Below are 6,305 nucleotides of genomic sequence, written 5' to 3'. Positions count from 1 at the left end.
TGAGTAAAGAACCTGCCTCTGACATCTGTCTTAAATCTATCACCCCTCAATTTGTAGCTATGCCCCCAAATACAAGCTGAAGTCATCATCCTCGGAAAAAGACTCTCACTGTCCACTCTATCTAATCCTCTGATCATCTTGAATGTCTCTATTAAATCCCCTCTTAGCCTCCTTCTCTCCAATGAGAACAGACCCAAGTCCCTCAGCCTTTCTTCATAGGGCCTGTGCTCCAGACCAGGCAACACCCAGGTAAATCTTCTCTGCACCTTTTCCAATGCTTCCACATCCTTCCTGTAATGGGGCGACCAGCACTGCATGCAATATTCCAAATGAGGCCGCACTAGCATTTTGTACAGTTGCAGCATGACATCACGGCTCCGAAACTCAATCCCACTACCAATAAAACCTAACTCACTGTAAGCCTTCTTAACAGCAATATCAACCCTGGGTGGCAACTTTCAGGGATCTATGTACATGGACACCAAGATCACTCTGCACATCCACACTACCAAGAATCTTTCCATTGACCCAGTATTCTGCCTTCCTATTATTCTTCCCAAAGTGAATCACCGTACATTTATCCGCATTGAACTCCATTTGCCACCTTTCAGCCCAATTCTGCAGTTTATCCAAGTCTCTCTGCGACCTGCAACATTCTTCCACACTGTCCACCACTCCACTGACTTTAGTGTCATCTGCAAACTTACTAACCCATCCACCTATGCCTGTGTCCAAGTCATTTGTAAAAATGATGAACAGCAATGGTCCCAAAACAGACCCTTGAGGCACACCACTAGTAACCGGACTCCAGGCTGAATATTTTCCATCAACTACCACTTGTTGCCTTCTTACAGAAAGCCAGTTTCTAATCCAAACTGCTAAATCTCCCTCAATCCCGTGCATCTGTATTTTCTCCAATAGCCTACCATGTGGAACCTTATCAAAGGCTTTACTGAAGCCCATGTACACCACATGAACTGCCCTACCCTCATCCACATGCTTGGTTACCTTCTCAAAAAACTCAATGAGGTTTGTGAGACACGACCTGCCCTTGACGAATCCATGCTGACTATCTCCAATCAAATTGTTGCTTGCTAGATGATTATAAATCCTATCTCTTATAATCCTTTCCAAAACTTTTCCTACAACAGACATAAGACTCACAGGTCTATAATTACCTGGGTCGTCCCTACTGCCTTTCTTTGACAAGGGCACAACATTTGCAATCCTCCAGTCCTCTGGTACTAAATCTGTAGACAATGAGGACTCAAAAGATCAAGGCCAAAGGATCCGCCACCTCCTCCCTAGCTTCTCAGAGAATCTTCGGAAAAATCCCATCCAGCCCAGGGGATTTATCTACCTTCACACCTGCTAGAATTAATAACACCTCCTCCTTACTAACCTTAATCCTTTCAATTCTAGTAGCCCGTAACTCAGTCGTCTCCTCTACAATATTCTCCTGTTCCTCAGTGAAAACAGATGAGAAGTAATCATTTAGCACCTCTCCGATTTCCACAGGGTCCACACACAACTTCCCACTTCTGTCTTTGACTGGACCTATTCCTACCCTGCCATCATCTTATTCCTCACATACCTATAGAAAGCTTTAGGGTTCTCCTTTATTCTACTTGCTAATGTCTGCTCATGTTCCCTCTTTGCTCCAATTAACTCTCCCTTTAAATCCTTCCTAGCTAATCTGCAACTCTCCATCGCCTCATCTGAACCATCTTGTCTCATTGTCAGATAAGCCTCCCTCTTCCGCTTAACAAGAGATACAATTTCTTTAGTAAACCATGGTTCCCTTACCTTATCGCTTTCTCCCTGCCTGACAGGGACATACCTATCAAGGACACGCAATATCTGTTCCTTAAACCAGCTCCACATTTCAACTGTCCCCATCCCCTGCATTTTGCTAACCCATTCTTTGCCTTCTAAGTCTGGCCTAATCACATTTTAATTGCCCTTCCCCCATCTATAACTCTTGGCCTGTGGCATGTTCCTATCACTTTCCATCGCTAAACTAAACATAACCAAATTATGGTCACTGTCTCCTAAGTGCTCACCTACCACTAAATCAAACACCTGGCCTGGTTCATTAACAAGTACCAGATCCAGTGTGACCTCCCCTCTTGTCAGCCCTTTGACATACTGTGTCAGGAAACCTTCCTGCACACATTGGACAAAAACTGATCTATCCGACCTACTAGAGTTATAACATTTCCAGTCAATGTTAGGGAAGTTAAAGTCTCCCATAATGACCACCCTGTTCTTTTCACTCCTGCCCAGAACAGTTTTTCCGATCCTCTCCTCCACATCCCTGGAACTTTGCGGAGACCTATAAAAAACTCCCAGCAGTGTGGCCTCTCCTATCCTGTTTCTGACCTCAGCCCATACCACCTCAGTAGACGAGTCCTCATCAAAAGTTCTTTCAGCCACCGTTATACTGTCCTTGACTAACAAAGCCACATCTCCCCCTCTTTTACCACCTTTCCTAATCTTAATGAAAGATCTGAACCCTGGAACCTGCAACATCCATTCCTGACCCTGCTCTACCCATGTCTCCGAAATGGCCACAACATCGAAGTCCCAGGTACCTATCCAGGCTGCAAGCTCACCTATCTTATTCCGGATACTCCTGGCATTGAAGTAGACACACTTCAACCCAGCTTGCTGTCTGCCAGCACACTCCTGTGACAGAGAGATCCTGTCCATGTCCTCCCTGCTATCATCCTCCTGTGTACTAGAACTACACCTCAGTTTCCCACCCCCCCTTCTGAGCTAGTTTAAATCCACCCGAATAGCACTAGCAAATTTCCCACCCAGGATATTAGTGCCTCTCTGGATCAAGTGGAGACTGTCCTGCTTGTAGAGGTCCCACCTTCCCCAGAATGAGCTCCAATTGTCCATGTACCTGAAGCCCTTCCTCCTGCACCATCCCTGCAGCCACGTGTTCAGCTGAAATCTCTCCCTGTTCCTCGCCTTGCTATCAGAGATAACCACTCTGTTTGTTCTAGCTCTCAGCTTCCATCCTAGCTCCCTGAAATCCTGCCTTTCATCCCTATTCCTCTTTCTACCTATGTAGTTGGTGCCTATGTGGACCACAACTTGGGGCTGATCACCCTCCTCCCTTCAGGATCCCAAAGACACGTAAGACACGATCCGAGACAGTTCAAAAAGATTAACATTAAAAGTGGCCCAAATGCATTCAATGAATCCCTGAGCAAGTGCATTCTTTCAGGTCATTCAAAGATGAACTGAGACACTCCAGGATTGTAATCTTCAAAGGTAAACAGTTGACTATTCCACAAGCTGCACGTTGAGATCTTGCTTGTCCGATACATAAAAGTCCCATTTGAGCACAGAAAATAGAGTCACAGCATCATACAGCACAGAAACAGACCCTTTGGTCCACTCATCTATGCTGATAAGATTTCCTAAACTAGAGAAGTCCTATTTGCCTGTGTTTAGCCCAAATCCTTCTAAACCTCGCCTGTACACGTAGCAGTCCATAAGTCTTTTAAGTGTTGCGATTGTACTCACCTCTATCATTTCCTCTGTCAAAGCCAATAGATTGACAAATGACTGAGGATGTGGAGCTTTGGAAAGGGTGCAGAGGAGATTTACTAGGATGTGGCCTGGTATGGAGGGAAGGTCTTACGAGGAAAGGCTGAGGGACTTGAGGCTGTTTTCATTAGAGAGAAGAAGGTTGAGAGGTGACTTAATTGAAACATATAAAATAATCAGAGGGTTAGATAGGGTGGATAGGGAGAGCCTTTTTCCTAGGATGGTGATGGCGAGCACGAGGGGGCATAGCTTTAAATTGAGGGGTGAAAGATATAGGACAGATGTCAGAGGTAGTTTCTTTACTCAGAGAGTAGTAAGGGAATGGAATGCTTTGCCTGCAACGGTAGTAGATTCGCCAACTTTAAGTACATTTAAGTCATCATTGGACCACCATATGGACGTACATGGAATAGTGTAGGTTAGATAGGCTTCAGATTGGTATGACAGGTCGGCACAACATCGAGGGCCGAAGGGCCTGTACTGTGCTGTAATGTTCTATGTTCTATGATATGATGTGGCTACTAATAATGGCCTGATGTCAATGAGGATATTGAACATCCTCAACAAAATGAGTGAAAGAACATCTCATTTCATGCACCATTTTTTCTGAGAACGGTGCAAGATTGCAACTCTTATTTTCCATATCCAAGGCCATGACTACATCCCAGTGACCGGCTATTTCATCAATTTTCATTTTGTGAGACTATTTGAAGATGTCACTCGTGAAAACATTGTTGATGTGTTAGAAGCCATATTCGGAGTGGTTGGTGTTCCACAGCAAATTGTGTCTGACATTGAAGGACAATATATTATTGCACACTTCCAAGACATGCAAGAAGTGGGCTATTCAATAGAATCTCAAAATGCAATATTTATTTGGCAAAGTCCATAGTCATTAACTGCAAAGCTACTTTCCACGATTTCTGAATAGTTCGAGGCAACAGTTTAACTTTACTGGCAGCTCTGATAGTTGGAACGCAGATCCACATGTTTCTTCCCTTACACAAATCTAGTACGCAATCATATGTACGCTGTGCAATGTTGGTAAGAAGGGAGAAAATAGAAACAGTGCATTATCAATGAGACGCAGACAGTTATACCAACTTGAACCAGGACAAAGCTTTAGAGTTTGAAATCTTCACATGAACCCATACAAAGGAGTTGTTTTTGGATTTGCTTGTACCTGACAGTTTTAGTTATCAAGTGAGAATAAACAGATTGGTGTCATTTTCCTTCGAGCAGAAGAGAAGTATCATTGCAGGGCTAGGGTTGGGTGATGAGGTTTGGGGGTAGGGATGGAGGAGTGGGGTTTGCATGATTAAGATGCCTAAAATTGTGAGAAGCATAGAGTAGATAAAAGGGCACTTTCCCCCTTGATAGGAGGATTAATAACCAAGGGATATGGGCCAAATGCAGGTAAGTGGGACTAGTTTTGTTTGGGAAACCTGGTTGACATAATCAAGTTGAACTGCCCTGTATGATTCTTTCACTCAATGGCATAGATTTAAGGTAAGGAACAAAAGGTTTAGAGGTGGGTATGAACAAAAGCTTTTTTACCCAGAGGGTGGTGAGAATCTGAAGCTCACTGCCTGTCAGGGTGGTTGAGGCAGAAACTCTCATAATATTTAATACGTATGTAGATGTACACTTGCAATGCCAGACTCAATAAGTCAAAGGGCCTTTTCTGTGCTGTAGACATCTAGGATTCTATGGTTCATATACCAAATGTTGAGAATGCTGGACAAGCTCAGCAGGCCTGGCAGCATTTGTGGCGAGTGAAAAGGCTAGTTATAGTTTCTCTGAAATTTTTGTTTCTCTCTGCACTGATGTTGCCAGATATTGGATGAACACAATAGGCCCAGCAGCATCTCAGGAGCACAAAAGCTGACGTTTCGGGCCTAGACCCTTCATCAGAGGATGAAGGAGGGTCTAGGCCCAAAACGTCAGCTTTTGTGCTCCTGAGATGCTGCTGGGCCTGCTGTGTTCATCCAGCCTCACATTTTATTATCTTGGATTCTCCAGCATCTGCAGTTCCCATTATCACTGTTGCCAGATATGCTGAGTTTCTCCAACATTCTCGGTGTTGGTTTAAGATTTTGAGCATCTGCAGTATTTTGCCTTTATTGATGGGTTCATAAATATTGTGTCAAATAACAGTCAAATCCTATTGAGAAATAGACAGCACATCGGAGTTGCACATGACCAATCATGCATCATACAAGACAATGACTTTGATGAATGTATTACAACAGACTGTGACCATACATTTATATCACACTTGATTTGATTTGATTTATTTATTGTCATGTATATTTTGTTACAAAATACAGTGAAAAGTGTTGTATAGTGGCACCACTTTCCAGTCCCATCTTAAAACACAGAAACAAAACAAAACATAGGTTATAAAGTCTGCAAAATAAAGAAATAAAGATGTACATGATGTACAGTCATCCACAACAGCAAACAATGCACTGCAGAGTGAAGCGGACACCCAATCCAAAGTGTCACTTCAATGTATAATGTACAGTTGTGAATCCTTGTCCATAGTTACCAGAACAGCAGATTATTGCCTTCTTGCACATGCCTCAGAAAGGACTCTATTGTTTTAAGGCAGCTGAATGACAGAACATCATGTGATGGTGGAGTACAAGAGGTCTTCATCTTATCCATCAAACAGTTAGCAAGCAGTCAGTTAGTCAGCGGTCATTTGGACAGTCAGTCTGTTTATCAGCCAGTCAACT

Source organism: Stegostoma tigrinum, chromosome 3, assembly GCF_030684315.1.
Source record: "Stegostoma tigrinum isolate sSteTig4 chromosome 3, sSteTig4.hap1, whole genome shotgun sequence".
Lineage (NCBI taxonomy): Eukaryota > Metazoa > Chordata > Chondrichthyes > Orectolobiformes > Stegostomatidae > Stegostoma > Stegostoma tigrinum.
This window is presented reverse-complemented; position numbering follows the sequence as displayed.